At 34.2% G+C, this 22,735-nt stretch overlaps 1 protein-coding gene across 1 annotated transcript in view; it reads left to right on the plus strand.

Moving 5' to 3' along the window:
• Positions 1 to 660: 660 nt before the first annotated feature.
• ARID2 (AT-rich interaction domain 2) overlaps positions 661 to 22,735 on the plus strand; it is a 185,849-nt gene continuing 163,774 nt past the window's right edge. The window contains exon 1 of the mRNA XM_012807514.2: positions 661 to 802. The gene's annotated coding sequence lies outside the window, so the exon portion shown is untranslated. The remainder of the gene's footprint in view (positions 803 to 22,735) is intronic.

Consider the following 22,735-nt stretch of genomic DNA (forward strand, 5'->3'; position numbering starts at 1 on the left):
GAGTCAGCTCTGCCGCCGCTGCCGCTCTAGCACAGGCGGAGACACAGAGACACACAGACTCTGAGAGCAGTTTTCGTGCAACTCAAAATTAGCGCGGGCAGGTTTAACATCGATAATCGGCTGCGAAATGATCCCAGCAACCGGGGGCACAGCCTCGGCCCCGTCGCCCTCGGTTTATACAGCTAACAAAAGAAACCAGGACCTGTCTCCAAATAGCCATCTTAGGCTTCAAGGCTAGGCAGAAGCTGTAGGCCTCAAAGAAGGGCCTATGGAGATGGATAGATCTGGGAGAGGGCTCGGAATCGGCTCCGGCCCCGGCCCCCCCAGAACCCGCGGACGTCGCTGTCCGGAACAGTATTGATCCTTTTGAACTTTTTTTTTTTTTTTAAGCGTAAACGGACCGCGTTGAGATTTAAAAGGGGGCGACAGAGGGACTTGCGATTGGTTATTGTCCGGGCTTGAAAAACAAAACAAACCCACCAAACCCCCCCAAACAAAACAAGTGCTGTTAAATACAGGGCTCTCTGGTGAAAACACAGCGATTCGAGAAGCCCTGGCTCAGTAACTCTTACGGATCGATCCGAAACACCTCTTGATGCCTTAGGTATCTACGGATCTCTGTAGAATGGGTATTTATTTCATAGTTAGGTTAAGGTTTCCTTGGATTGTGCACTTTGAGACAAGTGTGCCTGTGTTTTTACCAGGTTTCTGAGAAGAATCAGTGGGGAGAAATTGTTGAAGAGTTCAACTTTCCCAGGAGTTGTTCTAACGCTGCCTTTGCTTTAAAACAGTATTACTTGCGGTGAGTAGTAGTGACTTTTCCACAGTATTTGGAAATAAGGGACTTATGGAGAGATTTGTTTTTAGCAAAAACAAAAGCAAACCTTACACACCAAACAGTCTCTAAGCTCTTGTTAATTTTCAGACTGAGAAACATTTAATATAAATAAAGTGTGGTTGTAGGAAGGTGAAAGTTTCCCTACCACTTTTAGGATCGTTTACATTTCTCATACAAAATCATTATAGGTGACACCCCACCCCTCCATCTTGGTAAACATTCTTTTGTGACATTGTTATTGATTGCTTGGTATCCACTAAGGAGCAGAAAGGTGATGCTTAGTAAAAGAGTTAACATAGTTAATGAAACTTTGTAACCTTTGGGAAATTTTTTTCTCTTTGTTTTGGAAACTCCTTTTTAAAATTCTGACTTTCAGAATTTAAAAAATAAATGAAACTTGTTTGGAACCGTGTCATTGAATACTTTTTCAGTAGAGTCTTTCTGTATGGCATCACATTTTGGTGGCTTAGGTAACCAGATTGTTTTCAGAATTATTTTCTGTTGAGTTTCTGAGTGACTTGAAAACGTTCAAAGGGATTATTACATCTTTAGGAAAAAGGGGATACTGTAGAATGGGTTACTGTAATTTGCATTTTCTTTCATTCTCTCTTTTTTTTTTTGACTTCTTATTTGAGGGTAAATTTCTTATTCAGTTTGTATGTGATACACTCTGGATAATATATTCTGTGAGTTACTTTTTTTTTCAGTTTTTCTTCTAGGAATGTTTTCATGCTGTAATTTTTTAGGAAATTATCTTTTAATTTTAATGTTTACTTACCCAGAGAGGGTCCTAAGTTGGTAGTTATTTGAAACTAAAGTAATTCTCCTGTATTTATTGCTTTTTTGTAGCAACATTACAGGATGGCCTTTTTTTGTAATGTGGTTTCTGCATTATTTGAGTTTTGCGTTATTGCTGCAAATGCACTCAGTTATTCTGTATCCTGCTCAGCATTCTGAAATAGGAAATGCAGTAATTGCACAGGTGTACTTTCTATTGGCTCTCTTAGATTGACTTCAGGCTTGAAGCCGGAGTTCACAGAACTTTGTGGAGTAGTTACTGAGTTACACAAGAAATCTAGGAAATGTTAAATATGGTTAGTTATCTACTATGTGTGTGTGTGATGGCATGCACGTGTGTCAGAGTACATTTTTAAATAAAGGGTAAATCAGACAACAAAATTAACCTCTAAGACTGTTGCATTAGTATTGAGGTGAGAAATAGAGAATTTATATTTATGGTAGTAAATAAATTGCTCATTTCCATTTATAATTTTGAGAGGAACATGTTAGTACATATTCTGGTTTTATGGTAATCAGTTGGAACCATTTGGATTTTGGACTGTTAAAAATACATATTTTATGGTCTTGTCTGGTATTTGTTAGGTTGATTGATTGAAATTGAGTGTATGATATATATACTTCATGAGAAATATGTATATTTTTCTGAAAAATTTACATTCCCACTAACACTTCTAGCATAGTCAATTAAATGTCTAGGTCCTCCATTTTTTTTTTTTTTTTTTTTTTACAAAGGTTAATCATAAATGTTTTTTTCAGTTGTCATTTCTATCTTGGAAATGTATCATCCATTAATTGTACTTACAGATAGTATTTTTTAACTATATAGTTTCAAGGTTGTAAGTATTTATAGTGTTCTTAGATCAATTTGGGCTTTATGCTCTTACTAGAAGGTGCTTTTTGAACTACATCCTTAGCTAAACTTGTTTTTCCTCCATATGTGACTGTCTAGGTTTGTTTTTGTAGAGTTGTAGCTAGGCTACTAGGAAAAAAGTTGAAGCATTTGTTTTGGAAAATAAAACCATGTGAAGATTTGAATGGCTTGTGAAGAAGTATAAAAGAAATCTCCTGGTCAAAAATTGGGTACTACCAACCTTGAAAGAATTTTTCCCAAGTGGTGTAATGCACGGTTAGAGGATATGTATTATGCTGGGTTTTACACCTTCCTCTGAAAAAAAAAAAATCTTAGCTGGTAGACAAGATGCCAAGCTTAACAGTAATTCTCTTAACCATAAGAGTGCCTCTTCACAGTAAGAAATAGTAATCAAGTGATCTCTTAGCTGCATCAAATTGAATATCATAGTTTCTGACAAGCAGATAATGTAGCGTGTTTTGTAAATCACAGGTGGAATAAGGTTTTTTAATATACTCTGCTTTTTCATTTGACTTATTATAAGGATGCTATTACATGTGTTAGTTTTTCTTTACAAGTTTAATATTTCCCCTGTAATTTTAACATTAATTGGGTGGACGGGTGTTAGCTTAGTGTTTTCTGATGTATCTTCATAATATTACAGATATTTAAATAAGAAGAGTAAACTGGCATGCTGACTATGTATGTGTCTCAACAGTTTTATGCTCTTTTTGATACACATATATTCAGGCATTAAATACAGAGACTTGAATATTAATGATCTGCCAAAAGTTAAATTGATTGTATCGAAAATAGTTATTCAATTGTAGATTGTCTACAAAAATTTAACTAAGTCCAAAATTAAAAATGCAGTTTATTATTTAACATTGGCATTTAGTTTTTAAAAATGTAAGTGCCTACTGATAATGTGTGAAAGTACTCTATTTAAAAATTGGGTAGTAATCATCTATGATGTGTGTGTAGTTTATGTTCATTTAGTTCTTTTCTTGGCATGTCATCTCAGTGTGTTCCACAGGAATTTGTTATTAGAATATTCTTACCAGTGTAAAAGGGTGAGGTATAATTTCCCACATTTTGTAGATGGAAATTTTATAGTGCAAAAAAAATTAAAATGGCTTTAGAAGCATTAATTAATTGGACAAAAAAGGTGTTCATGATGTGGTTTTGTAATACTTAAATCAGTCTATTATGAATTTAGTTTGTTAGAATTGATTCTAAGAAGTTAAAATATAATTGGAAATTATTTAAGTTAAATTCATGCCCAAATAGATCTTTGCCCAATGTCCATATTTACTCAGTGAATTTCATATTTCTGTTTTGGTGCTGAGATTGGGGCATAGTTTCCTACTCCAATTTGGGTTAAGAATTTGAAGCTTTGGTATGAAGATTTAGATAAACACTTAAAATACTTACTTGAAGAATTTTGTTTCTGCTTACTGACACCAAGGATAGTAGTAGTCAAGGTGAACTTGATGTTTCTTCTATAAAAACTTTAGGTGAAGTATCTTGGATATTAAAAATTTATTATACAAAACTGTATGTTAATGGTTTTCTAGGTCTAGAACTTACAATATTGAATGGTTTCTTTTCACCTGTACCTTTAGCATAGTCAGAAACTTAATTGTAGAGATGGGCTCACCATAGTCAAATTTCATTTGCATTGTGAATTTATTCTATTTTGTTTTTCTTTTTGGGTAAAGTTCTCTCCTTAAATTATACCAATAGAAGAAATTTGCACTTATCAGACGAGTGAAATGAATACACTCATGTGTTCTTTAGGTGGTATCCACTATGTAGATCAGTTGTTTTAAGAGAAAGCCTTTTATGAATCACTTGAAGTGAGGGAATCCTTCAAAGTTATAATAAGTAAATAAAGTAATACATTGAGTTTGTAAATATTGCTTAGTAGAACTTAATAAACAGATTACTGTCCTTATTTAAGAATCTGTATCTGAATAAATGATTCGAACATGTATTTTAATTTTATAAATTGTATCTTTTTTTAAATAAAATCTTATTTTGGTATTTTCTAATATTCTGTTACATTTTTAAAGGGCATGCAGACTTGTTGAAAGAAGGAGTAGAAAGTGGAGAAAGTTTGAAAGACTGATCAAAGCTCAGCTAGGTTAGTGTTGTGTCTTAGAATCCATGTTTTAAACAGCTTAAATTAAACCAAAGTAGAAGTAATTGAATTCTTTTCAAGTTAGTTAGTTTACTGAAGTTACAAATTTTACTGAGTATACAAACTGAGTACTGCAGTTACCAAAAGTGTTTATATGCTTTTTTGCATTTCAATTTTCTATCTTAGCTGTTAACTAAAAAATGTCTATTTCTGAATAGAAACACTTTTTTTGTAATCACACTCTGTTCTGTTGTCCATTCAGTATTTTCTTAGTGATTGTGTGTGAAATACACTATACTGTCTCTGATAGAAAAATATATCACTATTATGGATCTTTTATATTCTTGAACTGAAAGAAATTAAAAGTTGGAATTTTAATTCCTTGGAATTTAAGTGCATTAGTCAGTGAGCAAGTACTTAATACATTTTTAGGTAAAGTATTAAAGAGTTTTTGTTATTTTGTGAAGGCTGCTTTTAGGCATTTTCTAGACCTACTGAAGTTTAATGGTAAAAATGGATTTAATCTGAAGTGGGAATTAGAGGACATATGGGGCAGAGTTGGGTGGGGGTGGGCAGATTCGTTCATCTGCCTCTACCAACATCACCACACTCTTTGGAATTCTGGGTCTATTAGAGTAGAAATTCCCAATTTAGGCTCTATGAAAAAGTAGTTTTCCTGAAATGTTAATGTTTCCTGGCAAAGAAGGCCAAATGAATTTGAACAAAAAGCTAAAGTTGGGTTACTTTATTGCAGGACTTCTTAGACACTTTATTTTGTTTATGTGTGTTGTGGATCTCTAGAAAATTTGGGAAAACATGATTTATTCTTTTCCCTTAACTACTCATAGTAAATGGTATTTCCTGACCTCCACCATAAGCGGTATGGGGTATGGTATAGCATGTTTAAGGGATAGTTACTGAGTTCTTTGGAGCATAGTTTTGGAAACTAAGCTAGAAGAGATGAGGGGTAAACAAGAAAAATTTTAAGAATGGAAAATAATGGGGAAAATGAGATGAGATTATATATGCGTATTTATGTAGGGACATAAGAATATAGATTTAGATCATTTTCATGGAACTGCTATTTGGATATCTTTATCAGTGTGCAAAATTATGTTTCTGCTTTTTTCCCAATGCATTGATTTAAAGTAATTCGGTCATTTGTCCTATAGAAGGTCTCAAATTCTTGATTTGCTTCCTTCTAGTGTCAGTTGACTTGTTCCTCTATCCTTTGTATTTGTTTCCTGAAACTGATCTAAAGGTTAACATTCAGGTTGAATATTTTAAGAATATTTAATAGGTAGTACTTTGTTTTTTATTATTCGTGAGGCGTGTATAATGTTGTTCCCTGTTAGTGATACCAAGATTGTTCCTTGTTAGTGATACTAAGATTGAACATTGGTTCTAGGTGATAATATGTCTGATTAATACATATTTTTAGAAAGAATGCCCCAGGTGGTTTTTAAGTACCTTGAAGTTGGAGAACAGTTGATTTAAGTATTGTAATGAAACCAATTTAGTTGCTGAGATAACTGGTTTAACTTGGCATGAACATGTTGGCCAGGCCTATATCCAGAACAAAACCTCTTAGTGACATCTGGTCTAGGGGCACCTGCTCATGCTGCACCTGTCATCACTGAGCAGGCCTGGACACACCCTATGCTTTGTCTCTAGGCTCCAGAGAGGGGAATAAGGGAAGGGCTTCAGTTAAGAGGGGGAAGGGGCAAATGAATTACCAAATTCTTACCTCATCCTAACTGTATTTATATCTTTTGGATTTTTGAAAATTAGTTAAAATTTTTTTTTTTAGTTGTTCCTAACTGGGAATTTCCTTAATATATAATGTGGTCTTTTTTCTTACATAGGACTTTACAGTATTCTTAAATGGGGTACCATTTGTTTTATTGAATTTACTAAACACATGTTCTCTTTCTGTTTTGCTAGTCTATCCTATCTACTACTGTTTAGGGGAGTTAACGTGTGTAAATTCCTGTTAAAAATAAAAATAGTAACAATAGTTTTTTTTGTTTAATGCATAATATCTTTATTTTGTTTCAAAGCATTTTCATTTTAAATTTTAAAAGTAATCACAGTTAATTATTTCATTTTAGAAAATAATAACACTTAGAGAAAAATATTACTTATACCACTTTTCTTCCTGGGGTGTATAGGCTAATTCTTAAAAACCAAAAATGTTCTATGTTATATTTAACTCCCAGTCGTTAGTGTCAGCCAAAATTGCCATTAGGAAAATATGGTTTACATTATTTTCAGACCAAACTTTCCTCCTTTAACCTCATTCCCTTCCCTGTTGATAGATCTGTTTTATATTTTGCAAAGCATTATCTTATGTGTAACCCTCCATTATCCACAATTGCTAAATATCTTCAGGTATATTATGTGTTTGGGGTATGTTTAGCTTTTGTTTCTATCATTAAATGATTTTTTTCTTGTTGTTGCCATGTAATGGGGCTAAAATATAAAGTTACTTTTTATGATGCAGAATTTGAATAAGGTTATATAATCTATTGTCTGGATATATACATCCTGTTATAAAATTTGACAAGATTTTATAATTCTGATCTTTGTGAGTTCTTACTGTTATATTTGATAAATCAGTCTTTCCAGTGTCCAGTGGTCAGCTGCTTATGCACAAAGATGATGCTTATTGTATAATTATAACACCTTTCATGGTGAAATGTTTTTGGATGAAATTTTATTTGTTCCTCTGTTAGCCCAGTGATTAATTTTAAATAAATAAAATGTTAATATAAACATACATGAGGTCAGTAGGAACATTCTTCTGTTAAAATGGGACAAAGAAGAGTTAGGGTCCTATCAGAATATACCTAATTTGTAGTGCTTTTGAGATTGGGCTGAATTTAAATTTGTCAGTAGTAACACTCAAGTTGATCACACTTTCCATAATGGTTCACAGATTAAGTGAATTTTCAATGTGCTTGAGCTCAGATCCTAGCACTTAGTACTTCATAAACAGTAGTTAGGTCCTAAGTAGTCTGTATATCCAAGTGTGCTAGCCTGTAGGTACTAGGAGGGCTTGTCAAGAGTGGTTTGATATAATCTTTTAATTTATACCATTATAACAATCAAACTTGTGAATTTGTGATTCTTTTTTTTTTTAGTTAGCTTCATATTGCAGTGTATTAATCCAATCTTGTAAAAATCTGCTATTTTGGGATAGTTCAGTTGAGAGAGAAACGGTGAACCCATCATTTTTCTTTTTTTGCCATTTTTTTCTTAGAATTGTTAATTTTTTTTTTTTTTTGCTATTTACCTTTCTGCAAACTCTATTTCTAGAGTTCTTACCTAGATGAAGTGTAATTGTTATTTGCAACACACACTTTATATTTTTCTTGTTACATGTGATTGTATATACATACATATTATTACTGTTGTGTAATCATTTAATATTATTGCAGTATAACGTCTTTTACTTTTATTCATATGTTACATGGGAATGAAAACATTGTCTAGTTACGTGCAGTTATCAAATTTAGAAAACTTAACATGGATGCAATTAGTTGTATAATACATAGACAAATCTTAAGTTTTAGCAGGGTCCCAAAGATGTTTTTATTGAAGCTGTACCCCTCCCACACCATCCATGAGTTTGTATTTAATTATCACATCTACAAGTGTTCAGCTCGCCTGTGTTTTTTGAACTGCCAAATGTACTATAAAGTTTTGGCAAGAGGCATATCATTGCTAAGGTTAATTTTGGTGAAGGTGATACTGTCCTGCTTTCTCCACTGTAAAGTTAGTATTTTCTGTTTTTTAATTAATAACTTGTGAGTACATACTTTGAGACTTCATAAATATCTTGCTCACCATCAAACTTTTACCCAATAGTTTTAATGTCCAGTGATGGTTATTGCTTGAGTCAGTTCTTACTATGCTCTGTCTATATAATGTATGTATAATGCTTATTTTCTAACTCTATCATTCCTTCTACATTTATTAGTTGATAGTCTATAGTAAAGGAAGTACTTTCATTCTTATTAGATTATTATTTTTACAATGAGTTAAAATCTATAATATAATTATTGTGCATTTTGCTGCTTGAATTTGGCCAGTGGGAACCCTTTCAAGGTCGCTCTTTTGTCTTTTTAACATGTTTTTATTATTTTTGAGCTCTTCCTTGCTTTCTGACAAAGTGAAATCTTCCAAGATCAATTTGTGTTTTGCCTACCCAGCTCTTGAATCAGGTATTTCTCTGAGAAGTCCTAGTTCCTTTTAGTATGGAATGGCATGTAGAAACCAAGGTATGCTCATTGCTGTTGGGTTATTTTTCTTTTAGGCCTTTTAGAGAACAGAGCTAGGAAAAAAAAAATTGTATCTTTATATAAAATATATATTTTAAAAATCATGAGGCTATATTGATACTTGTAATTATAATCCATACAAATTTTTTCTTATCTTCCAATCTGTGCATCTCCTTTAACCTATAATGAGAACCCTAGTTCTTTACAGAGTATATGTACTCATCTTTTCAGTTCTACAATACGTATAGTATACTTTGAGAATTGGCATACCCTTATCACTGTGGACAACACACCTGCCAAGTAGAGCTACAGACATTTGCCATTCTTTTTGTATATAGTCTGAAAACATAGTGTTAAAGTATAGTCATATGTCACATAATATTTCGGTCAATGAAAGAAGGCATATGGGACTTGGCGCCTGTGGCTCAAGTGGCTAAGGCGCCAGCCACATACACCTAAGGTGGCGGGTTCGAATCCAGCCTGGCCTGCCAAACAACAATGGCTGCAACCAAAAAAATAGCTGCGCGTTGTGGCGGGCGCCTGTGGTCCCAGCTACTTGGGAGGCTGAGGCAGGACACTTGCTTGAGCCCAGGAGTTGGAGGTTGCTGTGAGCTGTGAAGCTATAGCACTCTACCCAGGGGGACAGCTTGAGGCTCTGTCTCCAAAAAAAAAAAGGCATGTGGATAGGATTCCTTTAAGATTGTAATACTTGTTTTTACCGTGCCTTTTCTGTTTAGATATGTTTAGATCATTGTGTTATGATTGCCTACAGTATTCAGTACAGTAACATGCTGTACAGGTTTGTAGCCTAGGAGGAATAGACTATAGGAGGCTATAGCTTAGGCACGTAGTAGGCTCTGCCATTTAGATTTGTGAAAGTACACACTATGTTTGCATAATGACAAAATTGCCTAACAATGCATTTCTCAGACTGTATCGCAGTCATGAAGGGATGTATGACTATATTGTGTTCAAAAATTAACGGTGATTAGATATTTTCCTTTGTATTTGTTATTCACTTGAAATACAATAAAATTCATATTTTAAAACTTTGTAATCAGTTTTACATTTTCTCCTGTTTGTTTAATTTTACTTATGAATACCTAAAACACTAAATATAGTTCTAAAATCAAAGCTTAAGAAAAGATTTATTTGTAGGTTACTCTATCTCTTCTACCCTATTCCTGCCCATGCTTTGTTAGTAAGCAAATTGCTTAGTTTTTGGTTATCCTTGTTATGTTTCTTTTTATAAAAATAAGGAGGTACAATACATAGAATATGTATATACATACATACGTTCTTGGTTCTTTTTATGAAAATGAAGAGAGTACTCTTGTATTTTGTCTTTTTTTACTTAATATATTTTGAAAATCACTCTAAATTCATAGAATCTTATTCTTTTTCACAACTGCATAGTATTTCATTGTGTGGCTATGTCCTAGTTTATTCAACCAATTTCCTACATAATGGCATTTAAGTTGTTTCTGATATGGTGTAATAGTAATTAATGTAATCTGCACAAATCTAAGTAATCTTATGTAAACCTGTTAACAGATTGTTGCAAATATTTCTTCAGAAGAAATCATTAAAGTGGGGATTAAAGAAACAAAATTAAATGCATATAGTTTTCTTAAATACAGGTATTGCCAAATAACTTTTGTAGGAAAGAACTTTTTCCTATTCCCACCAGCAGTGTATGAAAGTACCTGCTTCATAGCTTAGCCATGTGTGTCAAGCTTATTAAGTTTTGCCAGTCTTGGGATTTAAGAAATGCATCTCACTATATTTTAATTCTTGAGGCTTTATAACTTTTTTTTTTAAAGAGATAAGGTCTTCTGGGCAGCACCTGTGGCTCAGTGGATAGGGCGCCGACGCCATATACTGAGGGTGGCGGGTTCTAACCATGCCCTGGCCAAACTGCAACAAAATAAAAATAGTTGGGTGCCATGGCGGGCACCTGTAGTCCCAGCTACTTGGGAGGCTGAGGCAAGAAAATTGCCTGAGCCCAGGAGTTGGAGGCTGCTGTGAGCTGTGACGCTATAGTATTCTACTGAGGGTGATAAAATGAGATACTGTCTCTAAAAAAAAAAAAGATGAGGTTTTCTGTGGTGCCTAGACCAGAGTACAGTGGCCATTCACCAGCATGGTTATAGCACTATGGCCTCCAACTCCTGGGCTCAAGTGATCCTGTTCCCTCAGCCTCTCAATTACAGGCATGTGCCACTGTGCCCCCATGGCTGGCCTTTACTGCATGTTTTAATATTTGGTAATACTGTTCCCATCTCATAGTCCTTTTTCTTTTTTACAATGTTTTCTTGGGTATTCTTTTGTGTTTGTTTTTTATGTATGTTTAGTATCAGTTTATTCTAGTTCCAGAAAAAAGATTACTGGTCTTTTTATGGGGATTGTATTAAATTTATAAATTGGACAACTCAGATCTTGATGAATTAACTTACTGAAGATGATGGAAGTCTTTCCATTAAAATCTTTTTCTGTCCTTTAGAGGAGCCTAAACTTTTCCTTACATAAGGTTTGAACATATCAAAGTTTATTCTTAGGGATATTATTATTATTTTTGTCCCTATTGCAAGTGTGAGTTTTTCCCCCATTTTATCTTCTAATTGTTTGTCTGAATACTATTTTCATATTTTCTAACTTCCTTACTAAATTGTTTTACAGTTTGTATTAGTTTTGTCATTGATATTTTTCTTTATTTAGAACTTTTCATGAATAGTTATCGTGTTATCTACAAATAGGAATCGTTTTACTACTTCTTTTCTAATTTTTATACCGCTAATTACTTTCTTCTGTTTAATTGCATTGGCCAAAATACATCTGTATAATGATAAATAGCAGAGAAAATGGAGACGACTTTTCCTTATCTTGGTGCTGACCTTAGTTTGATGCTTTTCAGTGACATTTCCTTATTGAGTAAGATACTGTCTGCTATATGTTTTTTTTTTAATTATTTCGTACATAGATTAGAAATACATTTATGCTATTATAGGATTCAATGTGTTGATTATTTGTACAAATTGGAGTGCTTTCATCCTACTAAACAACATAGCCTTCACCATTTTTACCCAATTACATATTAAGACATTTATGCTCTACACCTAATAGATCCAACTTACACTTGTAATATGCTCCATAGGTGTGTTCCCCCTACCAACACTTCTTCTCTCTACCCACCCCATGCCCTTCCCCTCTCCCTCTCCTTCCCTCCTTTATCCTAGGCTATAGTTGTGCTTCATTTTTCATATGCAAGTGTGAGTGATTATAAATTGGTTTCACAGTAGTACTGAGTACATTGGGTATTTTTTTCCCATTCCTGAGATACTTTACTAAGAAGAATATTTTCCAGCTCCATCCATGTAAACATAAAAGAGGTAAAGTCTTCATTTTTTTTTAATGCTATATGTTTTTAATGCAGTCTTAATTATTAACTTCTATTTATTTATTTTTCTGAGACAGAGTCTTGCTCTAGAGCTCTGGCTAGAGTGCAGTGGTGTCATCATAGCCTACTGCAGCCTCAAACTCCTAGGTTCAAGCAATCCTTCTACTTCAGTTTCCCAAGTTGCTAAGATTACAGACTCAGATCACCATGCCTGGCTATGTGGCAGAGTGTTTTCTATGTTTTGCCCAGATGAGAGTCTTAACTCTTGCTCAGGCTGGGCTTGAACTCCTGATTTCAAGCAATCCTCCATTGACAGCCTCTCAGAGTGCTAGAATTATAGTCATGAGCCACTGCACCTGGCCCATTGACTTTAATTGTAGAACAGTAATACTGTAATACATGAAAGGGGGCCTATATCTGTTTATTGCAGGGGTCGTCAAACTTTTTAAACAGAGGGCCAGTTCACTGTCCCTCAGACGGAGGGCCAGACTGTGGACCCCGGGACGAGTCGGCTACTAAACAGGTAGCGACGGCAAAAACACCTGGCGGGCCGGATAAATGTCCTAGGCAGGCCGCAATTTGAGGATGTCTGGTTTATTGGATGGGCAGTTTTGTTAGACTTAGAAGTCAGATTTCGTGATAAATTTTGTTTTATCTTATTGAGTTTGGTTTTAGTTTTTTAACAGTCTGTAATTAGTTATAATCTATACTCAAGAGGGAGCGAAGATGAATATTAAACTTTTAAAATCCTATTTTGCAACCTGTATTTGAATGTGAATGTTTGTCATGTTCTATGATATTCCTATGTAAATGAAAGTCAGCCACACTGCTAAATGATAACTTTGGAGAAAAATTACTTTTCCTGTCCTGTCTCTCCATTAAGAATTCATTCCTTTTTTATTCTTTGGTGGTCATTGATTGCATTACTTAATATACAAAAATAAGGCAGTAATTAACATCTTCGCTTGATTTTTATTTTCTCAAGGTGAGAAGTGATTATTTTCATTTAAAATGTTTCCTTTATAGGTGAATAAAGCCTGTACAGAGGAAAAGCAAATTTATACTTCATTTATAATCAGAAATCTTACATGTTGTTGTGATGAATCTGTTAAAATCCATCAGTACTAAATTAAATGTGTTATGTTTTTACACTGTATATTTGACCCTCAGAATTAGACATAATATTGTTATTTAAAAAATGTTACTTGAGAGTTGCTTAGAACATCCCTCCTTCGTTGGCTCCCTTTTTATAAACTGTGCTGGTGAGCTAAAGTGTGTGTACACCTGTGTATGTATGAGCATTCCGTAGAGTTTTAGGCAAATTGCTAGATAATTTCTTGGTCGGTTCTTGATCATAAGCAATCTTACGGGAATTCACCAAGTCTTACACATTTTTGAGGCTAAGTTGAAATAAATATTAGCTACTGTATGCAAATTTAGTAGTATAGTTTATATGGCCCGAAAATTTAACATCCTAAAGACAGGAATAAGAAATTATGTAGTTAGCTCTGATTGGATATGGCTAGTGAACCTATTAATTCATAATACCATCAATTTTAGTAGTATAAGAGATTTAAAGAAGGTAGTCTTTCTCCTACTTTTTGGTAGGGTAGAAGTAAGCATATATATTTTTTTTTGGTAGGCTTATATTAGGGTAATTGACTTGCTTGAGATCACTACTACTAAATAATGGAAAGGAAAAGTAGAGACCAATTCAGAGCTGCCTTAATTACACTAGAAACTCCATTCTGTTTTAAACGGAGTAAGTGTAGAAGATAATCAGAGATTTCTCAGCTATATAAAATGTGACCTTTATTTTTATGTTAAGATGATTCTACTGCTTTATACCTTCAATGAGCTATAGGTATTAAATTATTGGCCAGTAGGGGTGATAAATCTGCACTTGGTTTATCATCTTTCCTCTCTTCAGAGGATTGTGATTATAACCCAGATGAGCATTATTGGTACGCCTATACCAAAACATAACAATCACTAGAAAAAAAAAACACTTTAATGTTTCAGATGTTTTGCTTGGAAAAACCTAAACTCACATATTTGGTAATGCTTACATATTTGAATAATTCTTTTTTGTTCTTTTTAATAACCACGGGTACTAATTTAAAGTTTTCAGTCTGGTACATTATTTTTTAGATGGAGACCTCTACTGGAAGTATTAAGTAATAGATAGATTCTATTATATATTGTAAAATATCTAGACAAAGGGATGGTAAGGAGATTTACTTTAAAACCGGTCAGTGTAATAAGTCCTAGAGTTCTTTTAAAAGTATCTTATGATACTTTAATACTGTACTTTTGGTTTATGACACTATGTTAAGTTTTTAAAAAGTAGAGTACTAAGTTGATATTTTGGTTTTTGGCTAACAAATGTTGAATTTGCTATGTGTCAAGGACTGTATTGAGTGGTAACTCATTTTCTTCTTTATACTTGCAACATAGGTACTGTTATTATCCTGATGATAAAACAGGACAAAGGGGTTTTAAGAACCCTTCCCAGGGGATTGAGGTAGAATACATTCTTCTTTGTAAAACATCACAAGAATGAAGAAGCAAGAATCCAGTGTACTCAATTCTAATATGAAGGCAGTAGATGAGCTAATACCAGGGGTGGGGTGGGGGAATGAGATGTTGGGAGAGGGGAGGAGGGGAGGAGATGAGGGTTACGATATATGACCCACCTCTTGGGGGTAGGACACAATTATAAGAGGGACTTTTTATAAATGCATTCAGTGTAACCAAATTCTTTGTATCTTCAATGAATCCCAAACAATTAAAAACATAAAAATAAAAAGAACTTTGCCCAGGGTCACACAGTAATTAAGTTGAGGACTTACTACTTAAACTTGGGCCATCTAGCTCTAGAAAAGTCGTTTTATACTATCTTTTGGGTGCGGTGGCTCATGCCTGAAATCCTAGCACTCTGGGAGGCTGAAGCAGGTGGATAGTTTGGGCTCAGGAGTTTGAGACCAGCCTGAGCAAGAATGAGACACCATCTCTACTGAAAATAAAAAAAAACTAGCCCAACGTGATGGTGTATGCCTATGGTCCCAGGGAGGCTGAGGCCAGAGGATTGCGTGCGCCCAGGAGGTAGCTTGGAGCAAGAGAGTGAGACTCTGTCACAAAAAAAAAAAAAAAAGGCGGCACCTGTGGCTCAAAGGGGTAAGGCGCCAGACCCATATGCTGGAGGTGGCGGGTTCAAACCCAGCCCCAGCCAAAAACTGCAAAAAAAAAAAAAAAAAAAGTATGTGAAGATTAGGACTTGAAGAGAGTAAGCAAAATATGAAAATGGGTAGTTGTGGGATTATGACTTCTATTTTTATTTAAAAATCCTTTAGATTTATCCTTTTTGCAGTAAAATGTGTGTGAGCTGTACAGTTGATAGTAATGGTTTATTTTTCTAAATATTCATCTCAGTGGATTTTTACAACTTAGCTATTATCCTCTTTTATAGTTCAGGAAAGAAGCCTTTAATAACCATTGCTAATGTAAGATTAGAGTTTAGCTTTGTGAATTATAATTCACTGCTTCTGTTTTACTATTAAACAAAGTCTTGGGGTCAAAGGCTTTATAAAAAATTTTTTTACTTCTTAACATCTGGTGCATTCTCCTTGAACTGATTTGGGATGTCCTGCTTCTGGGGGGTTTCTTATGAACTAAGGTGTGGTGGGCCTCTCAGCAAATGGGGAATCTAATTTGGGAAATGAAGAAAGAATTGAAAAATTCTAAATATAGAATTAGTAGTATAGCATTCCATTAGTTTGGCCTGAGCTTAATCTTTCCTTGTGTGGTTTTATGAAAAAAAAAAAAAAACACCAAGAGTTAGTTATAGCTGTAGAACATAAATTAATATTATGATAAATGTAGCATTTCATATAATTTTATGTAGCCCTTAAACAATTATTTTAAGTAAAGCAGATATTAATGTCTCCTCATCTCTCTTTACAAACTTATAATATAAGAATAGAATCTTGCGTAGGGTAAGATTCAATACAGAGTAAGTAATACTACAGGTATACTTCAGAGATATTGTGGGTTCAGTTACAGACCACTGCAATAAAATGAATATTGGATGACAGCTAGTTCTACAGATTTTTTTTTGTTTCCCAGTGCATATAAAAGTTATGTTTACACTTTACTGTATTTAAGTGTAATAGTATTATGTCTAAAAAAGCCCAATGTATATAACTTAATTAAAACATACCTTATTGCTAAAAAAAATGCTAAAAATCTTCTGAATCTTCAGCGAGACATCTTTTTGCTAGTAGTGTCTTGCTTCAACATTGGTAGTTGTGGACTGATCAGGGTAATGGTTGCTAAAGGTTGAGGTGACTGTGGCAGTTTCTTAAAATGAGACAACAATTAAGTTTGTCACATTAATTGACTCTTCCTTTTATGATAGATTCCCCTGTCCCATGTGATGCATTTTACCAACGGTAGAACTTATTTTAAAACCCGAGTCAGTTCTCACAAACCCTGCTTTTGCTTTATCAACTAAGTTTATGTAACAGTTGTTGCCAATTTAACAATGTCACAGCATCTTCATTAGGAGTAGTTTCCATCTCAAGAGACCACTTTCTTTGCTTATCCATAAGAAGCAACTCCTTATCTGTTCAAATTTTGTTATAGGATTGTGGCAATTCAGTCACATCCTTAGGCTCCACTTTTAATTCTGGTTTTCTTGCTGTTTCCACCACATCTGCAGGTATTAGTGAAATCTTGACCCCTTCAAGGTCATCCATGAGAGGTGGAATCAACTTCTTCCAAACGCCTGTTAATGTTATTATTTGTTCTTAATAACATCAAGAATGGTGATTCTTTTCCAGAAGGTTTTCAATTTATTTTGCCTGGACACAGAGAAATCTTTCTATGGCAGCTATAGCCTTATGAAATATATTTCTTAAATATTAAGGCTTGAGAGTTGAAATAACTCCTTGATCTCTGGGATGCAGAATAGATGTTGTATTAATAGGATGAACAACATCTCCTTTTACATCTCCAACAGAACTCTTGGGTGACTAATTGTATTGTTAATGAGCTGTAGTATTTTGAAAGGAATCTTTTTTCTGAGCAGTTGGTCTCAACAGTAGGCTTAAAATATTCAGTATACCATGATGTAAGCAGATGTGCTGTCAGTCAGGCTTTGTTATTCTACTTACACAGCAAAGTCAGAGTAGATTTATAAAAGCCTTGGGATATTCAGAATTGTCAGTGAGCATTGGCTTTAACTTAAAGTCTCTAGTTGCATTAGCCTCTTACAAGAGAATCAGCCTATGTATCCTTTGAAGCTTTGAAGCCAGGCATTGGCTTCCCTCTAGTTAGGAAAGTCCTAGATGGTTGCATCTTCCAATAGAAGGCTGTTTCCTCCATATTGAAAATATGTTTAGTGTAGACACCTTCATCAGTGATCTTAGCTTGCTCTTTCAATAAATTACTGCAGCTTTTCCATGCACTTTTATATTATGGAGATGGCCTTTTCTCTTAAACCTCATGAACCAACCTCTATTAGTTTTAAATCTTTCTTCTCTCAGTTTTCATAGAATTGAAGAGATTTAGGACCTTGCTCTGCAATTAAGCTTTAGCTTAAGGGAATGTCAGACCTAGTTTGATCTTCTATAGAAACCACTCACACAGTCTTCATATCACCAATAAAGGCTGTTTGGGTTTTCTTACCATTCATATGCTCCCTGGGATAGCACTTTTAATTTCCTTGAAGAACTTTTCTTTTACATTCAGAAGTGGACTAACTGCTTAGCACAAGAATTCTAGCTTTCAGCCTATTTTATCTCTCTCCCTGCTTTCCTCACTAAACTTAATTCTACCTTTTGATTTTAAGAGATAGATTTGCACCTCTTCCTTTCACTTGAACTAGAGGCAAGTGTAGGGTTGTTCTTTGGCATAATTTCAATATTGTTGTGTCTCAGGGAATAGGGAGGCCTGAGAGGGGAAGAGACTGGGACAGCTGAGTGGTGGAGTAGTCAGAACACACACGTTTATCCAGGAAGTTTGTCATCTTATATGGGTACAGTTGGTGGTGTCCCCAGATAAAATAGTAACATTAAAGATCACTGATCACAGATGACTGCAATAGTTTGTAATAATTAAAATTTTGACATATTGCAAGAATTACCAAAATGTGACACAGACTTGTATATATGCATGCTGTTAAAAAAGAAATGCTGATGGAATGTAGGGTTGCCAAAGACCTAAAATTTGTTTAAAAAAAATGTGTTATCTGCGAAGCTAAGTAAAGCAGAGCATGATAAGATACATCTATATTGACTTTGGTTTAAAACTGGCATGTGACGATTCAATGATTTTGCAGAGTAATTGCAATTTTTGAAAAAATGGATACTAAAAGTGATATAACTTGGTGGAGGCATTTGGAATTTAGGAATATTCATTATCATTATAATAGCTAACGTTTATTGAACATTTACTATTTGCTAGGCACTGTGCCTACATTATTTTAATCCCCCAAACTATTCTGTAAGATTGATAGTATCATCATTTTGTAATGAGGAAACTAATATTTAGAAAGATTAAGTAACTTGCACAGTGTAACACAAGTATAAGATGATCCAGGTCTTCTGCCTCATGAGACCAAACTTTTAATAGCTATGCTGAATACTGCTCTTTAGTCATTAACTGGATGAATAATGACTGATCACTTTCATGTGCTAGACTCTATTGTATGCACTGGACATACATCATGATGAGAAAGAAAAATCTTTTCCTTTTGGAGCAAAGGAAAGGAAACAAATGGTAAACAAATAAGTAAAACAGTATGGTAAATAATAAGTGCAAGGAGAAAAAAAGGGAAGATAGTTTTCACATGGGTAGAGTGGTATATCTTTGTGTAAAGTGTTAACATCCTTAAGTAGGCTGGGCAGGAAAAGTCTTAGCAAGAGGATGACCTTTAAATAACATACTTAAAGGAGATGAAGAGCAAACCAGGTGGATATCTGGGATAAGAGTGAACAAACAGCAAGGAGCGCTAAGGAGGCCCGTGTGGTCAAAGTTAGTGAACAAAGAGGAAAGCAGTTGGAGATGATTAAATCAGAGAGGTAAGATCTGGTAGCAGATATTATTGTAGGGCTTATTATTATTTGGAAAGTCTTTGCCTTTTACTGAATACATCAGATGATTTTGAGCAGAGAAGTATCACTATCTGGATTTCTGTGGGTGCTCTGTTGTGGATAGATTAAGGAGGGTTGTCAAGGGCAAAAGTAAGGAGACTTGATAGAGGGCTAAAAATATACAATTGTGTATAACTTCACAAGGGGGATATGTTCTTAGTCAAATTGTACGTTATGTGAACAAGATAGAGTGTACTCCCACAAACTCCGTGGCAGAGCCCACCTAGGTTATGTGGTATTGTTCTAGGCTACAGACCTATACAGCATGTTGTTGTACTGAATACTGTTGGCACTTGTAACACAGTGGTTAAATATTTGTGTATCAAACATGTAAATAGAAGAGGTACAGTAAAAATACAATATTATAAAATCTTACGGGAACATTGTTGTATGTTGCTGGTTGTTGACTGAAATGTTGTTATGCAGTGGATGATTGTAATCCAGGTAAAAAATGATGGTGGTTTCTACCAGGGAGGTTCAGAGGTGGTAAAAAGTAGTCATAGTTCAGATATATTTCTATATTGTGACACATTCTGAGAGATTAAAAAGTAGATACTATATTTCTAAAGTTTTAAATCTAATGCTTTTGGGACTTGAATTAATAGAGACCTACTTAGATACTTAAGAGAGAACCCATTGAAAGCTAAATTCTATACTTTTTCAATTTTATTTTCCTTGATTATCAGTGTATTATAATATTCATTGTACACAATCAGAAAATTCATGAAGGAGATGATACTGAACACTGTACTATCTTAACATTTGGGAAAAATTTTGAACACTATGATCAAACATCTTGGCATATTTTTTCCTACTCCTTTTTTTTTATGAGGATGGAACCATAAAACCTATCTAACCCAGAAGATGGCTTTGCATCTCCCCTTCTAAAAGCTTAGCTCTTAGCTCCTTTGGAGTAGGAACTATGCTGTTTATCTCTGTGTTAGGTACCTACCACAGTGTTTAATTCATAATAGGAGCTAGTGTTACTTGTTTTGTTTGACTTAATTGTGTTCAATGCTCTATGGGATTCACTGATTTTCAGTTTAGTTAAGAAGGAAACAGCAGGTACAACTATAAGATAATAAGGCTGATTTTTCTTAAGCAAACATAATAGATATTAAGCTAAAATAACTACTGCTTTTCAAAGCAGTCACTCTAGGAGAAGGCCATTAGTGATACTGTTCTTCTGAAAAGGTGTTGAGGGTTTCAGTGAGTTTAAGTCATGTTGTGAGTTTAGTTTCATTAAATTTGTTCATTAAAAGCACCCCCCCATGATAGTCTGTAGCATACTTATTTAGGAGTTGGCTCTGAAGTCACTGTCTGGATTCACATTTCACCTTCTTCATTTTATTAGTTTTGTGAACTTAGACAAGTTACTTTGTACCTTAGTTTCATCTGCAAAAGGGGAGTAATTAAATGTTTACCTTATAAACTTAGAACTTTACCATGAGTGGTAAAGTTAATATATATAGTGCCTCATATATATTGAATATAATATATATAGTGCCTCATATATTGAATATAAGAATCTCTAAATGCTAATTCTTATTAGTTGCTGGTTGACCCAAAACATAATTCACAACTTAAGTTTCACCTTTAACATTTTACCTTATCATCTACCTTCTTCACCAAACTTAGTTTAGTGACTTTTGCTATTTTCCACATAATAGCAACTACTAAAAAACTTATTTTAAATAATAAAACAATATCATCGAAATAAATTTATGATTATAACAAAGTACTTGGAAGAGAATAATATTCATTTAAATGAATAAAATCTGGCTTAGTTGTTTTTAAAAAAACATAGTTTTTTATCTCTTAGATTCTTAGAACCATACTATTCCTTTGAAAGCATAATGGTATCAGGCTAAAAAATATATGGGTGGAATGATGTATGTAGGTCATTGCTAAAATTTCTTCAGTGTTCTTTATTGCTAAGGAAGTCTAAATTTCTTAGGGCAAATAAGGTCTTTCATTACTTTTCCATGCTCCTCTCTTACCATAACCTTGCACATTTTTTAAGAACAGATTTCATGTCTTTTTCATCTCTTTTAAGTCTTGGTGAATAGTCACTATGTGTTAATAGAATTAGTTAATATACTCTGAACTCCAGCCATGTTCGTCTATTTATAGTTCTCCAAACATGCCAAATTTCTCGCACCTTTCTGCCTTTACGTGTACTGTTTTCTTTGCCTGAAATTCCTTTCCCTTCTTCTTTGCCTGAGCTACTTCTACCTATCTTTGAAATGTAACACAAATGTCACCTTTTCTAGAAAGCCTTTTCTTCCCAAACAGCTTGAAGCTGATCCTTCTTTTATAATCCCAGTTTCTTCCCTACATATACCTCTATTATACACTACTGTAACGACTTTTTTTCTTGTCTATTTCCCCTATTGCATTGTTGAGCCCAAGGAAGTAGGGACTTAGATTTGTGTATTTTTGTAGCCCAACATCATGACACAATACTGATTATTGCATAGAAGTTATCTTATGTGTAGGTAATGGAATTAATGAAGGAAGGCTTGAAAGGATAAGTGAAGTAAGAAAAAAAGGAAATCTTTTTTATATGAGGGTAGTAAGAGGAGCCTATGGGAGAAACCTTGAGTTTGGCATTGAAATGGTTGGATACAGATATATATATATATATAAAGATGGAGGAATTTTTTTAGATATGAAGAAGGGGGGAGATGATGGTATACACAATGTATTTTAGTTGTATAAATGAACCCTGCTGCTTCAAAAGCTTTGTGCATGTGATTGGCAGATCATAAGACCAGGACCAATGTATTAATTAGGCTAGAGTAGCAGTTCTCAACCTGTCATGACCCACAGGAACTGTATTAAGAGGTTGTGGCATTAGGAAGGTTGAGAACCACTGGGCTAGAGGATTTTGAAAATCAGGGAAAGGTATTTGACATTTATTTTATATACAGTGAAGATGTAAAGTGTGAGTTTTTTGTTGTTTGTTGTTTTGTTTTTTAGCAGAATAGTATATTGATGCGCAGCGCCTGTGGCTCAAAAGGGTAGGGCGCCAGTCCCATATGCCGGAGATGGCGGGTTCAAACCTAGCCCTAGCCAAAAAAAAAAAGAATAGTATATTGATGAAAATGATGTTTTGAGAACATTAATCTTACATTGATATGTGGGATAGAGTTGAGATAGAGGAAAATAGTAGCAGTGCCTGATTTAATCAGAGAAAGATATAACATTTTTATCAAATATTAAGGTAAATATGAATTATTATTTCTTTTTTTTTTTTTTTTTTTTTT

Source organism: Otolemur garnettii, unplaced genomic scaffold (genome assembly GCF_000181295.1).
Source record: "Otolemur garnettii isolate 467f Iridium unplaced genomic scaffold, OtoGar3 scaffold00070, whole genome shotgun sequence".
Lineage (NCBI taxonomy): Eukaryota > Metazoa > Chordata > Mammalia > Primates > Galagidae > Otolemur > Otolemur garnettii.